Genomic DNA, 16,569 nt, shown 5'->3' on the forward strand with positions numbered 1-16,569 from the left:
TTGTAAACCACTAGACTAGATTATCCCTAAGTCTTTTCAGCTTTCATATTTTATTATTTTAGTTAGTTTTAAGGCACTTAGGAATGTTTGCTTAACTCTATCCAAAGACTTGATAGTTTATTTTTTTAAGAATATTTCTATTGAGAAATATCCACACATGTACAGTCCAACCATATTATACAATTAATGGCTCACAATGTCATCACATGGTCGTGTATTCTTCACCATGATGATTTTTAGAACATTTGCGTCACTCCAGAAAAAGAAATAAAAAGAATAAAAAAGAACTCATACATCCATACCCCTTATCCCTCCCTATTATTTATTTATTTTTTTATCCATTTTTTTTACTCATCTGTCCATATACTGGATAAAAGGAACATCAGGCACAAGGTTTTCACAATCACAGAGGCACATTGTAAAAACCATATAGTTATACAGTCTTTTTCAAGAATCAAGGCTACTGGAACATAGCTCTACAGTTTCAGGTACTTCCTTCCCTCCAGCCACTCCAGTACACCACAAAGTAAAAAAGAATATCTATATAATGCATAACAATATTCTCCAGTATAACCTCTTGACTCTGTTTGAAATCTCTCAGTCACTGACACTTTATTTTGTCTCATTTCTCTCTTCCCCTTTTTTGGTCAAGAAGGTTTTCTCAATCCCATGAGGCTGAGTCCCAGCTCATCCTGAAAATTGGGTCCCACATTGCCAGGGAGATTTACATGATGGTTGATTTTTGATTTGTGCCAGCTTAGTAGCTTGGTTGTTTATGTGATAGAGTTTTAAATTGTCTTAGTGCTATTATATAGTGGAAACTTCTTTGTAAGGACATGCAGCTCTGAAATCCAGCCAGTGATCATAAAAAGTTGTGGTTGGTTTTCTCTTCACACTGCTTTGTAGATCTGAATTTTCTCCAAAAAATATGCAATACTGATGCCCCATCCGAGAATGTCTGAAACACTCCAACAGAAATTCATTTACCTACAGATTCATTTATGTTTCCCTCTATAGACTAAAAGACCAGGAAGACTACTAGAAATGGTCTTGTCCAATTTTTTTGTTTGCAAGTGAGTCAACAGTTTGAAATTAGGCACCCCCTAATTGGTGGTATTTCTTGGCAAAGTCTGTGGTATGACTGAAAATTTAGAATTTGGTTAAGGTTTTCATAATAGGAAGGCTTTGAAAACTTGTGGAATTTTCTGGGTCCAGACCTTATTTGTTTGTATGGAAGGGATTGATTATTATAAGGTGACTCGAAAGTATTCCAAGTGAACTTACCTGGACTTGACTCCCTTTGTAGAAATATATTGCAATTTATATATTCTCCTGTTGATGAAAATTTAGGTGTTTCTTTTTCTGTTTTGGATCTATCTTGCAAAAACAATTCTGCAATGCACAATCTTGTATATGTCTTTATGTGCACAGTATGAGACTATCCTTCAGATATTTTTTAGGAATGAAATTGCTGCATAATAGAATGTGCACGTAATTTTTTCTTTTTATTGTTTTGCTGCGCAGAGCAAGACTTTCTTGTACCGTGGCGAATAGAAACAATTGTTGGCAAAAACAATTTTTTTTTCCCTGACTTTAACGAGGACTTCAGTGCTTCCCCATTAATTAAGATGCTGGTCGTACGTTTTTGGTACAATGTCTTTGGCAGGTGTCTTACGTTTCCCAGCTGCCGTGAGAAATACTACACATGTTGGCTTAAACAGTGGAGATTTGTTGTTTCATGGTTTCAGAGGCCAGAAGGCTTATTTCCTCCTGGGGTCAGTAGCCTGCCGGCTGGCTGGCAGTCCTTGGGTTCTTTGGCTTTCCCGTCACTTCGCGAGGTGAGCTTCTTTCTCTTCCAGTTCGGTTGCCTTCCTGCTTCTTCCTTGGGGCTTTTTTTTCATAAGGCATCCATAATAGGATTACGACCCATCTTGATTCAATTGGCCCCATTTTAACTAAAACATCTTCAAAAGGTTATATTTACAATGGGCTCATATCCACTGGAATGGGGTTACGAACATATTTTATTCTGGAGTACATCATTCAACCTACTGCAGCAGATAAAGGAAGTTCTCTTTTATCCCTTATTTGGTAAAAATAAATTTTTATTGAAAATGGTGGTTGAATTTTAGCAAATGCTTTTTCAGCCAACTATGTTTTCCTCTAGGATATTTCTAAGGGAACATCCCCCAAATTCCCTACTCTCTCAGTGTTTATGGGGTAACCTGGGGCCACCAGTGACTTCAGTGTAGCCTTTTATCTTGGTGGAAGGCATGTGAGTTCTAGTGCACTGTAGCAGACCAGGGATGTCTCTTCTCTGCTGTCTTGGCGCTCTTATGGGATTTGCCAACAACAGCTGATCCTTACAGCTGGTGGATCAGATATATTCTCATCTGAGAGGCTCCGCACTGGAGACTCTTGACCTGTTGGGGGCTTGCAAACTTCCCTGACCTCCTCGTTGGTCCTGCCGAGCTGCCGGGTGGCTTCCCTCAGCCTCCTGGGTCTCTAGCTCCAGCAGCCTGTAGGGGAGGGGTGTGCACCCGTGAGGGGGCTGAGCCTCTCTCTATTTCTCATGCTGTTATGCCTGAGACAGTTTTTCAGGTGCTTATATCAATTTAAATTGTTGGGAATTCTTATTTATGCACAGAGAAGGGAAAGCTGCGTTTTTAATATTTTATGTGCCAATGCCCTATTTGCTCTAAAGAAAAGTCAGAGAAGGCTGGAAGCTGGGACTATGAGTTAAGGAAATTGCCTCATGCCCCATTTATCTTTAATGCTTTAAATAATATTTATGGACATGAAACCAAGGGAAAGGAATGATATGGTAGGATTAAGAATGCTGCTAGGAACCTGTGGTGCACACAGAAGGATGGTCAATAGTTTAACAACCTTTCTGCTAACAGGCACTTCTAGGATTCAGGCTCTTCTGTGACTGTGGGGTCTTTGCATGGTGGAGAAAAGCACATTGTTCTGTTGGGGAAAAGAGATTCCTCAGGCTGTATTTGTTGATCTGGTTTTCATTATGAGCTCAAGGCCAGGTGCGTAGAAAGGTCTCTCATTCCATGAGGGCAGCATATTGCTCCCTATTGACAGTTTATTAATTTAATTTTATTTTTTTTGCACGGTCAGGCACCGGAAATCGAACTTGGTTCTCCAGCATGGCAGGCGAGAATTCTGCCTGCTGAGCCACCGTGGTCCGCCCTGACACTTTATTTTATTGCATTCTTTCCCTGCCTCATTGAAAGCTGTTAGTGGCAGAGATGTCAGAGGCCTAGTCACTTTTAAGTTGTCTTTAATGAAGATAGAGACAAATGGCGCAGGTAATTTCTGCATGTCTCCAGGTCTCATCTATTCTGTGCTGGCAAAGGCAGGCGTCATCTCTTGGTACTGTAAAACTGTCCAGAAACAGAGATTTAGATCATCTTCCTGACCCCTTCTTCTTTGAGGAGGGGCGCTCAGAAGATCCTTGGTGTTTTTAAATTCCACATGCATAGTTTGTCATTGGCAAGTAACCCCTAACATCTATGATGAGTGTGGATTTTTAAATTTGCTGAGGCACAAAGATACCCCATTTCCTTATTGTACTGTTTTCCTGATTCATGGTACAGAAATGCAAATCATTGTGTAAGACGTACATCAAATCAAGTCACACCTTTATCCTAAAGCTCTCCCATGGTTTCCTCATTGCATTTAAATTAAAACCCAACTTCACATTGGCTACAATACCTCCAGGATCAGAGTCCTACCTGGTTTCTGATTTCATCCTGTCCTACCTGGCTCACTACCCACAGGCCACGTGAGCTGCCACCTTTCGGTATCTTGAAACTGTTCTGTCCACAAAGTTTTGCCTTCATTAGAAACTCCATCCAGTCCCCAACTTAGGAGAACTTTTGCTTTCAGATGCAGACATCAGCACCTCATCTTCGGAGGAGATTTCTCTAGCTTCCATAGCAGCTTTGCCTACTGTGGCTGTGCCTATGAGTTTATGTCCTAGCCCCGCTAAGTACCCCATAACTGTCCAGTATGGGCAGATGAGAGAGAGCCCAGCTTCCTTGGCTGGTTGGGATGTCTCTCAGCCATTTCTTTTTTTTGTATCCTGTATGGTGGGGTCACATTTCATTATTTTTCCATGTGAGTATCCCATTATTGAAGTGCCATTTATTGAAATTTGTTTGTTTGTTGGGAAGTGCATGGGCTGGAAATTGAATCTGGGTCTTCTGCACGGCAGGTGAGAATTCTACCACTGAACTACCCTTGCAGCCTTCTCAGCCATTCCTTGTATTCCAGAGCTCTCTCACCCCAGAATCAGGGACTTTGGACTGACATGGCCCCCTGGCCTGGCTGCTGCTTCTTCCCTATTTTATTTCCTCCACTCTGTTAAACTAGTCTCCCAGGAGCACTTCCTTAGTGTTTTGCTTGTACACCCGTCTTCTTTCTAGAGTCTGCCCACTGGGACTCTGACCTACGACAGGTCCCCCAGTTTAAATATTCCGTTTTTGGCCACGCTTCTGTCCTAGTTGCCCCAGGAAACCACCCATATCCCTTTTATTTTCTTTTCTTCACTTTTTTGAATGTAATATTTGATACAAATAGGATAATATGTGTAACATACACCTAAGTTATAAAGTACAGTAATAATGTAAATACTTGTGAACCCAGGACCTTTGCATATACTCCTCCTCTATTCTGTCCCCCTTGCTCCCTCCCAGAGGTCTCTTTACCAGAATTTTGTGTTTATTTTTTCTTTGCTTTTTAAGATTTAGTTTTTTAAATCACATAAATGTACATATTTCTGTAAACAATATGTTGTTTAGTCCTGCTGAGTTTGAGTTAAAATAAAAATGGTACCTTAAAGGTAGTCTCTGGGGACTAACCCTTTTCAGTTAGAATTACGTTGAATGCAGCTGTGCACGTTCATTTTTGCTTATGTGTAGTATTCCATTACGTGAATATATCACACTTATCCATTTTCCTGTCTGTGGACTGCTGGGTTGTTTCCTCTTTTCGGTATTAGGAACATCCTTGCCGTGTATCCTGGCGCCATGTGCAAGAAGAGTTCCTCCAGTGTGTACACCTAGGACTGGAGTTACTGGGCCCCTTGTTTTATTTTCATCATAGCCTTTACCCCTTTGAAAACTTCCCCCTTGTCTGTTGTTTATTGTGCGTCTCATCCCCGCCCCGCGCCAGTGTAAACTCGGAATGGTTCTTTGTCTCTCCTCCCTCCTGCGTGCTGTGCGTCTGGAGCAGAACTTGCTGTCCACATGAAGGTGACCAGCCCAACTCCTGATGACAGTTTTTTCTTAATGTTCCCTACACAGCCCCAACTGCCCTCTCTGGGCATGGCCTGAAATTAGAAGTTTTAAGAGAGAAATTGTATGCCTGGACTGTAATTTAAATATGAGGGTTTCTGACTGTCAAGATCTATTATTGAAGTTGCTGGGTTTTCCCTTCCATTATATTGGAATTGCCACTGTATTGGAGCAAACAGAAATCACCTTTAAGGCTTTTAAGTCTCAGTGAGCAAGATAGATGCCAATATGATAAGGATGTTAGAATAAAATCTGCCAGGAGATCTGTATACTGATCGTAGATACTGGCTGTAGGAGGGCTAAACTGGTTGAATAATGTCCTTCTCCCCCATTCCACCCGCCCCCAATTCATGTCCACTCAGGACCTGTGAATAAGACCTTATTTGGAACTGGGTCTTTGGCAGATGTAATTAGTTAAGATGAGGCCATACTGGCTTAGCGTGGGCCCTAATCTAATATGACTTGGTGTTCTTATAAGAAGAGGGAGGTTTGGATACAGACAGACACGGAAGGAAGAGGGTCATGTGAAGACAGAGCAGAGATTGGAGTTAGGCTATCCAAAGGAGGGACCCCTGGGGCTTCCAGAAGCGGAAAGATCTTCCCTAGAGGCTTCCAGGGTACATGGCCCAGCTGACACCTTGATTTCAGGCTTCTGACCTTCAGAACCGCGAGACAATAAAGGTCGGCTGCTTTAAGCCACCCAGTTCGTGATACTCCATTCTGGCAGCCCTAGGAACTTATTATAGGGATTTAAGATTAGCATTCATTTGGGTGTGATGTTATCTTTGGAGTAATGAAAACACAATTGTTGAGTTTCTTTTAAACAGCAATCTCTTTCGAAGGGGTGAAAAAAAGCTTATCAGATGGCAGGTTTTGAAAATGTAGGGGTATGTTTAAATCTTATTTAAGAGTTTACTTTGTTGATTCCAGTATTTTTAATCCTGGGTTTTAAGTTAGGGTGTGAAATCTATAGGCTGTCAGTAAACTATCTACAGAACCCCCCAGCGCTGGGAGGCGGTGCTGTTTGAATTTAGTGTGTGGTTTGTGTCTTGGAGAAAGCTGTCCCTGTTGACGTGGAGAGGAATGCATGGGAAAGCAGTTCCAAGAATCACTGACTCGACTCTCCTGGGAACCCACTTCAAATATGTAGATAACATAGCAGCCAGCATTCCTAGAATAAACAGTTCCCACTGTTTATGGGAGACCTTTCTTCTTAGAGCACTGTGGTACGACCAGCTGTTGTCTCTGATAAGTTCAATTATGACAATTCAATCCTTTAAAAATTCGTTTTTTAAATTTTTAAAAATTTAAATTTCTAGTACAAAGTTCTCCTTAGCTAGTACGAATTTCTCCTTAGCGTCACTGGGAGCTGAGCCTTTTGGAATTGTCATTTTGCCAGTTTTCTTTCACTTGGAGAATATGTTCATTTATTTCCAGAACGCGTTGCAAGCATTATGCTCAACTTTTCTAGTAGTTTTTTTTTTTAAAGAGAGAGGGAGGAAGGGAAGGAAAGACAGAGAGAAGGAAGGAAGGATGGAAGGAAGGAAGGGAGGAAGAAAGGGAAACATCTTTAAACATTTTCTTGTTTTATTGTATTTTGTTTGTTTGTTTGTTTTTTACATGGGCTGGGGCCGGGAATCGAACCGAGGTCCTCCGGCATGGCAGGCAAGCACTTTGCCCGCTGAGCCACCGCGGCCCGCCCTTTTTCTAGTAGTTTGATCCCTAAATTTTTTTTTTTCTTTTTTTTTTTAAAAACTTTTTTTTATTGTATAATATAACATATATACAAAGCAAAGAAAGAAAAAAGCAATAGTTTTCAAAGTACTCTTCAACGATTGTTACAGGACAGGTCCCAGGGTTTGTCATGGGCTACCATTCTACCGTCTCAGATTTTTCCATCTAGCTGCTCCAGAATATAGGAGGCTAAAAGGAATACATATTTTATCGTTGCAATCAACCTTTTTTCTTCTTTTTTGTAAAAAATAACATATGTACCTGAAAGCAATAAATTTCAAGGCACATTACAACAGTTAGTTGCAGAACAGATTTCAGAGTTTGGTGGGGGTTACAATTCTACAATTTTAGGTTTTTACTTCTAGCTACTGTGAGATACTGGAGACTAAAAGAGATATTAATTTAATGATTCAACAATTATATGCATTTGTTAAGCCCTACCTTCTCTATATAACTCCGCCATCACTGATGTCTAAATTTTAAACTATAGATTCATTATCCTGTTGGATTTTGAAGTGATGCCTCCTTTTGGAGTTTTTCCCACTTAAAACCTCGAATAATTACCCATTTATAATTGGTTTAGCATCAAACATAATGCCTTTATAAAATTTAAATTTGTGCTTAATGTTATATTGGCTTTAAAATTTGCTTATGCCTATAAAGAACTTTTGCTAATAAGACACTAGGATCAACTAGACACCTTGAAAATATGTAGATTTGGAGTCCCTGGAAACTCTTTTTACCTAAAAGCATTAAATGTCAGAAAAGAATACCATGCTGTAGTATATATTTAAATATGAGCTACTGAGCAACCTTTGTCTTTGGTTGAAAGATAAAAGGAATTTCGAAGCATTTTTAGTTTAGCTTAATAAAGGAACAGAGAAGTGTGTCCTGCTGATTTTGGGATGTTAATACCACTACAAGAAGGACAGGATCTGCAGCTATTTGGTAGCACTAACAGTATTCCTTGACATAAAATATTGTGAGTGTGGGGTCAGGGCTAGGCCTTGGAATGGAAGAAGGAATAAGCAACACCTTATCTGTTGCTTATTCCTTCTTCCATCTTTTCATCTAAACTCGAGCTCCTTACAGATCCATCTTTGTCTTGCTCAAACAGTGACCAGTCTCAACCTTCAACAAGGTGAGTTTCTCTGGAGGCGATAAAATAATTTAGTCTGATGGCCACCTGCTCTGGCTTTCATTCAGGCTGGACACAGCTATAGTTAGGAAGCCATGTGATTGGGTCACCTGAAACTTCGATATAACATAACTCTCTCCTGAAATACTCTCCACCACAAGTAGATGTCACATGAATAATGTAGTAGAGAAGATGAGGGTATGCAGATGGACTTTGACTGAAGTGCTCAAGGGTCTATAAATATCAGGTGGTGGAATAAATAAGGTAGATAATGAAAAGATTCTTCTTTCTAACTTCCCTTTCTTGGGACATTGGTATTTGTGCCAGTTTGAAGTGTTATGTATGCCAGGAAAGCTATGTCCTTTTTCCTGATCCAGTGTTGTGGGAGTGGCCCCATGCTCTTTTTTGGGGGGGGGCAAGAGCAGGTACCAGGAATCGAACCTGGGTCTCTGGCATGGCAGGCGAGAATTCAGGCATGCTTCTTTTAATCCTGATTCAGTATTGTGGAGTTGAAACTTTAATTGGATTGTTTCCATGGAGATGTGACACTTCCAGTTGTGGGTGGGGCCTTTTGATTAGATGGAGATGTGACTCTGCCCATTCAGTGTGGGCTTTGATTAGTTTATTAGAGTCTTTTAAAAGGGAAGATGTTTTGGAGAAACTTCAGATACAGACATAGATGTTTGGAAATGCTGAAGTCCCAGGAGACTCGGTTGCTTCAGAGCTGACAGAGAGAGCAGATGCCTAGACATGGATATTTGGAGATGGAGAGCCCAGCAGGTGTGGCCATGCGCCTTTCCATGAGATGCTAAGTAAGCCAGACCTAAAGTTTACCCTGGAGATGCTAAGTGAAGACCCATAGATGCTTAGAGAGGAATCCACTGGAATCAGGAGTTGGAAACAATGGTATGGGAACAAGGACCTGTGGATGCCAGCCAAGTGGCCTTCCATGTAACTGACATCGGTCTTTCTTGAGTCAAGGTATCTTTACCTGGATGCTTTAGTTTGGACATTTCTATGGCCTTAGAACTGTAAACTTATAACTTAATAAATCCTGTTTTTAAAAGCCATTCCATTTCTGGAATGCTAATACTATCTTCTGGCAGTATTAGCACCAGAACAATGTTCATCAAAACATTGTATATTTGGATGACTTTCTTTATGTTTATTGTAAGCACCAGTTTATTGGAAAAGGCGGCATAATTTGGATTTTGAAACCAACTGGACTTGTGTTTGAATTTTGGTTCTAGTCTTGAACAAGCCGCTGTGGGCTTTCATTTCCTTATCTAAAATATGGTGATAACTATATCTACTTTGTAGGAAATGGCTGTAAAAATGAGAGATGAATGTAAGTTGCCTGGTACCTGGTAGCATTTAACTGGCAGTTGTTGTCTTTACTGTCACTGAAATTGGCCTACCCTATAAGATCTAGCTAAGACTGCCTTTGACTCCCATTTTTCAGATTTTTGGAAAATCCAGTTTCCTTACCCAAATTTTATGAATTCCTCAGGTTTTTGTGGGTATTTTTTTGGTTGCTTCTTGTCTCAAGCTTAAACTTCCTCTGAATTAGTTTCCCTTTTTAATGAGCAAATGAAATTGTTAAAAGTATTGCCAGGCCATTCAGTGGATCAAATATACTGGGTGAAAGGACCTCAGAAACTGAAGTGATAATTGATACTAAGCACAATGGAGGAAACATTTTTAGATCTGGATGGTTTGTTCAAATAGCACCACGTATTTTCCATGCCTATCTATATCCTTGAAATATTGGAAACTTAAAAGAATATTTTAAAAGAGCTGGAAAATGGGGTGTGAGGAGCACTTGACTATTGAGTTTACAATTAGATACGGCTAGTTAGTTTACAAGGATGTTTTTAGGATATTTAGCATCATGCTGCTAAACTGCATTTGCAAATGGAGTGTCATAAAGAAATAAAATAGATTCATTTGACAAGACCAGCCATGGGTAGCTCTGTAACTGTAAGGGGAAGAATACGTGATAGTGGCAGAATAATCACTGTTAGATCCCATGAAGAGTGATATGAGGGTTTTGTTTTGTATGTGTGTGGTGTGCAATGCTCTCCTGCCCCCACCTGTTATAGACCACTGCAATATGTTGTATTGGTTTAACTTTTATTTTGACTTCTCCATTAATTTCATTGCAGCATCAATGGATTTCATAACTGGCCCTAGGTTATCCCATTATCTAAGTGGTTTTCATGTTAGATGGCTCTCAAGCTACTTCAGTGATGTCTTGAAATGATGTCCCTTGGGGAATTTTTAGGTTAGAAAGATAGACACCAACATTTTCAAAAGACATGAGCCATGGCTATTATGATTCGTATAGTGGCCCATCTTTTTACTCGCGAAAGCTCAAAAGTGAGGTTTTGTGTTCTGTAAACATTTTGAAGGCCTGACTTTATATAACACCCATTACTGTTCTCCTATTACCATGTAAACAATCAACACTTACAGGGAACTTACATGTGCCAGGCACAAGGTTAAGTGTCCTCTATGCATTCTTGCTGATGACCTCCTTGTTAGGTTCATTATTTCATTATTTTCCTTTCTTTACCTAAGGCTTAGAGACGTTAAATAACTTCCCCAAGGAAGCAGAGCTAGGACTTCAGCAAGATCTGTCTGACATAGAAGTCTCTGCTTTTGGTAATTACTATATGCTTCTACTTCTGGAATAGCTTCTTCTTCAGTGTTGAACTTCAGGAGCATGCAAATAAGGGTAGTATTTAGTTTCATGTTAAGCTAAGATTTAACCTTCAAGTTAGCAATATTCTTGATGGAGTGAGGTCACAAGGAAGGTATGTTCTTAGAAGCAAGCATCTGGACAGGGCTGGGAGCAAATCTTTCCATTTTTTCTGTTTTCTTTCATGCTTAACACAGTGCCTGTCAGGTAGAAGGCCCATGCATTTAGATAAGGCAGGTACTTTTCTTGGATCAGCAGTTGGGATGCTATGGTACATTTTAGAGGTTTTCAATAATGTATTTGGGGGATTTGAAAATGCAGTGATGAAGTTCTAGAATGTTTCAACTGGAAGATTTTAGTAAACCTCCTGGATTTCCTGTCTGGAGGAATTAATGGAAAATTCTTCCAAAGCTTTAATTTTGCTTTTGATTGTCAGGGGTCTACTTAACTCCCTGTTCTCCTGGAAGGAGAGAATCCTAATTTGCTAGCAAGAGTGACATGGGCTTAATTTGGTGGTTTTAGTTTTACTTTCTCTTCTTTTAGATTTCAGGGTCATGATTTGGGGGTGAGATTTAAAAGACAACCTATTAACAGGAGAGAATAGGTTGGATTGATCAATTTTCCTCTAGATTTTGACTTATGGTTAATTTTAGATCTGGGGATAATGATGCTGTCAGGAAAATGGTTTTAGTTTTGTATTAGGATTAAACTGTGTCTGATTTTTAATTTTCAGCTAAGTATCAAGAAATTAGTATTCAGATGTAGTTCTGCAATTGCTTGAACTGTCCAGAGACCAAAGTTTGCTTCTCCTGAAAGGCCTTATTATCTACTTAAAATAAAAATTGGGTATGTGCCTGTTCAAGTAATGGATATGTCAGCATGGAATAATTTATCCTGTCATTAGCAGTCACCCCAACTTTTAGTGTTTTGCTAAAGAGAAAATGACTTTTAGTAATGCCTAAGGCACTCCTCAGAATGCTCTTTAAATTGTTACTTGTACTTGTTATTTAGAAATAATGCAAATTAAATGAAGTTTCCTAGTGTTAGAACTTTAAGCAGTGGGATATCATTCTAAAGTGTCAGAGACCCAAGTTCAAATTTTGCTACTTGCAATCCAAATGTATTGTCATAAAACCTGATTTTCTCTTATGCTTATTTAAGATTTAAATAGGGGGTTTTAGATGTGTCAGGTTTAACAACGTATGACTAGTACTATTACTGCTGTTGTTATAGTTACATGCAGTAATGAAGATATCAAGATGAATGCTGATAAAGCACGGGTGTGCCCTTAAAATTGATGCTGTTTAGGAAATGGAGATGGGCTAAAGGAGGACTTAAAGAATTTTAAGCCAAGGGAACTGATATGGTCATTGATACAACACGTATTTACTAAGGACCTTTTCAATAATTGCTGTGCTGGGTGCTAGATCAGATTTGTGTTTGAAAAAGGTTAGTTGGGGATTTGTGTAGAGAGATTGGGAACAAGGAACACGATTAGGATGTTTTTCAAGGTGAGAAATGTTGAAGGTCTGGACAAAGAGTGGGCGGGTGTGGGAGACACTTAGAACCAAGAATGAATAGAAATTAGAATGGTGATGAATTGACTGGGGAAAAGTTAGGGGAGGGAAAGGTTTCTAATGTTGGCAGTTGGGTAACTGGTGTTGTTATTAAGGAAGACAGGGCATATAGGATAAAAGGAGCAAGTTGATAGGGCATTGGAAAAGAGACAATGGGTTCCCTAGGATATCTTTAATTGAAACAAATTAATTGGACTTGTTTTATGAAATGATTGACCTTCATGACCCGTACTTATTTTGGCAGTTCAAATTAGGTGATCATATTTCTATAAAATGATACTGGTGCAGGGATGCAGTACATTTGATGATGAGGAATAATAAGTTTAGTGTTGAATCAGCTGACGTGAACAGTTATAGATAGTATGGAGGATGTGTGTGCAGAGCAGGTGACTGTTGTCTCTTCGTTTCCTCAAGTTAAAACTGCCTGGTAAAAGAGGGCAAGTAAAGAAGTAAAGTAAATTAATACATGAAACTGAGAACTGTTAATGGATAAAGATATGTTAAACTAGAGAAAGGGAAAATAGAAGTTGACTTTGGAATTTTATTTAGGAGACAGAGTAAATGATCTGATTTGAAATTGAAAGTGAATGTTTCTAGTTGTGTATTAGAAGAAAGCTCCGTTAAGTGCTTACACAATAAAGTAGTAGATGCTCAGTTAAATGTTAATAAATGCACACTTATCTATTAATATCCAGCTAATATTCTCTGGGACATTCTCTTGTCATTGCTTGGTTAATTGTGCCTTTCCTACACTGAATGGTGATCTTCTGGAGGGCGGGTGTTCTAGTTTGCTTGCTGCTGGAATGCAACACACCAGAGATGGGTTGGCTTTTAATAAAAGGGGATTTATTTAGTTAGAAATGGATAGTTCTTCAGAGGAAAGGCAGCTAACTTTCAACTGAGATTCTTTCTTACGTGAGAAGGCACAGGGCGATCTCTGCTGGCCTTCTCTCCAGGCCTCTGGGTTCCAACAGTTTTCCCCGGGGTGATTTCTTTCTGCATCTCCAAAGGCCTGGGCTGAGCTGGGAGTGCTGAGATGAGGTATGCTGAGCTGCTTGGGCTGTGCTACGTTGAGGTCTCCCGTTTAAACTTCCAGCCAATTAAATCAAACATCATTCATTGCAGCAGGCACGCCTCCTAGCCGACTGCAGATGTAATCAGCAACAGATGAGGTTCACATGCCATTTGCTCAAGTCCACAGCAACAGAATTAGGCACCTTCACCTGGCCAAGTTGACATGTGAGCCTCACTACCACAGTAAGGATGGGACCACTTTTGTAATCCTAGAATACAGGTCAGATTAAACCTTGAATCAAAAGGTGTTGAATGCACATGCTTAAATCAGTGCGATAATGTGTGAAACACAATGGGGTATTGTCAAGGGATTTCTGGAGTCCTAGAGACCAAGGCTCAAATCTTAGTACTGTCACATTCAGCTGTGTGACCTTCAGTGAGCTGCTTGAATTCTAACACTTCATTTCTTTGTCTAGTAAATGGGGATTGAAATACCTTCTTCATGCAGTTGTTGTGAGGGTTAAAAGAGTTAAATGTGTTTTAAGTGCTTGACGTAGAAGGTATCAAATAAACGGTAATTCCTTTCTTTTCCCCATAGAAAGTTTAATGATCATAAATCAGTTATAGATTCGGTGATTTTGATGTTTAGGATGAAATTACTTCTAGCTGTGGGAATCAGGGAGTGTTTTGCCTTCATATGAGTTTAATGATGGGAAGACTTTGTACTTGTGCAGATAAAGGGAGAGCGCATTGAGGAGTGTGCTGGTTTGAAAGGATGTATGTCCCCTAGAAGAGCCGTGTTTTAATCAAAATCCCATTTCATAAAGGTAGAATAATCCCTATTCAGTACTGTATGTTTGAAACTGTAATCAGATCATCTCCCTGGATGATGTGATTTAGTCAAGAGTGGTTGTTAAACTGGATTAGGTGACGACATGTCTCCACCCATTTGGGTGGGTCTTGATTGGTTTACTGGAGTCCTATAAAAGAGGAAACATTTTGGAGAATGAAGGACATTCGAGAGAGCAGAGAATGCTGCAGCACCACGAAGCAGAGAGTTCACGAGCCAGCGACTTATGGAGATGAAGAAGAAAAACGCCTCCCGGGAATCTTCGTGAAACCAGAAGCCAGGGGAGAAGAAGCTAGCAGGTGACACCGTGTTCGCCATGTGCCCTTCCAGCTGAGAGAGAAACCCTGAACTTCATCAGCCTTCCTGAACCAAGGTATCTTTCCCTGGATGGATGCGTTTAATTGGACGTTTTTATAAACTTGTTTTAATTGGGGCATTTTCTTGGCCTTAGAACTGTAAACTAGCAACTCATTAAATTCCCCCTTTTGAAAGCCATTCCGTTTCTGGTATATTGCATTCCTGCAGCTAGCAAACTAGAACAAGGAGAAAGAACGAGATGAATAAACATCCCAAGGCAAGACAGTAGAGTATATATATTCTTAAGAAAAATGCCGTGTTCACGTCCACATTTATCCTTTTCATATATTCCTTCTCTGTGAGGTTTGAGGAGGAAATTTGCACCTTTTTTTTTTCTCATTAGAGATGTATCTAGCCAGATCAGGCAATTTTGCTCTCCTTATTTTTCCTTTCTCATTCCCATTTACTTCTCCTCTTATTCCTAAAAATGACTGGACTTTACTTTTCCCACTTTCAGCTTTTAGCACTTTGATATGGTGTGTCTTTTGTCCAAAATGTTCTTATGCTGGTTTTGGTGAACAGTTAATAGTCTGTGAGCTCCTTTAGGGCAAGAACCGTTTTCACTTTTGCTCCTCAGTACTAAGCATCGTGTTCAGCACAGGGCAGTTATGGCACAAAGAATGGCCAATGAATGGAGAATGGATCTGGTTCCATGTACCTAAGAGCTTTGATGAATTCATGTGAAGTGCACATGGTGGCTAATAAGCCCTTTTGTTTAGACTTGATGTAATCTGGCGGAGAGCATCATGTTCACATACAAAAGAGTAGTCCATGTTGTCCGCTGGCTGTAGACGGGCTTGGTAAAAGCTAGCATAGAGCAGCATACTAATTCACAGATAGGCATACTTAGTCCAGGACATTCAGTCCAGGGCAGAGCGTCTGGGCTCTGCACCTAAGGAGGAAGGGGTGTTCAAGGAGATCGGAGAGTTTTGTGGGATGTGGGGAAATGGAGGCATGGATTTAGTGATAGTAATAGGGGCTCTGTGTTATTATATTGATGGAAAATGCACTTATATTTTTTGGGTAGTGGTGATTTAGTTCAGCAAATAATTATTTAAGTGAGTACAGCAGTGTACTGGGGATCAGAGGACTATAAAGAACTTAGGCTAAATTGATCCTTAGAGAAATTTTCAGTCTTTTAGAGGAACAAAACATACAGGTCTGAGTGATCTTTTAAGGCTCATATGACTCACCATCTTCTCAATGAAATCATCTCCAATAAAACAGGGACTTATGAAATTGTTACCGTGCAATTGGGAACTTAGTTTTTTTGGTCATTTTATATTATTTACGAATTGCTTCCAATTTGTTTATGTCTTATTTTTCCTTCCAGATTGTAATTTGAGATCAGGAACTTTGCCTTATTAATGGAACTATTACTAGGATGTCCTAATAGAATACTCTTATTTGATTCCTGAATTATCTAATTATCAGTATTTGACAAACATATACTATATAAACAACAGATACTGTGAATTAATTCTGTTAACATTGAAGAAGAATACCTTATGTTGGTTTAAAGCAGTTCAGTTTATAAAGTTTATAAGCTTCTAAGTTTTATTCATATTAATTTCATTAGGATCTGGAATATAAACATTGATAATATATTTTGAAAACAAAGAATTGTCAATTTTAGACCAATTTTTTTCAATGATGTTGATGTGTCAACAGTTTAGTTGTGGACTTCAGTGACATTTTTTCCACTTATTTCTCTAACATAGTTTGCAGTTTCTTAAATTTCATTGGTCAATAGTACCAAATAATGCTTTTTTTCTATTATATTGTTCAAATTTTGACATCCTAAAAGATAATGAGATTCAGTTTTTTTCTGATATTTGAGTCCTTGTTTTGGACTCGGAGCAAATGTCCATGATATTTTTCTTTTTTTT

At 39.3% G+C, this 16,569-nt stretch overlaps 1 protein-coding gene across 1 annotated transcript in view; it reads left to right on the plus strand.

The window, feature by feature from the left end:
• Positions 1-16,569, plus strand: part of RYR2 (ryanodine receptor 2) — a 779,580-nt gene that overhangs the window by 92,852 nt on the left and 670,159 nt on the right. The gene's annotated exons all lie outside the window — the stretch shown is intronic.

The sequence above is a fragment of the Tamandua tetradactyla genome, chromosome 7 (assembly GCF_023851605.1).
Source record: "Tamandua tetradactyla isolate mTamTet1 chromosome 7, mTamTet1.pri, whole genome shotgun sequence".
In the NCBI taxonomy this organism is placed as follows: domain Eukaryota; kingdom Metazoa; phylum Chordata; class Mammalia; order Pilosa; family Myrmecophagidae; genus Tamandua; species Tamandua tetradactyla.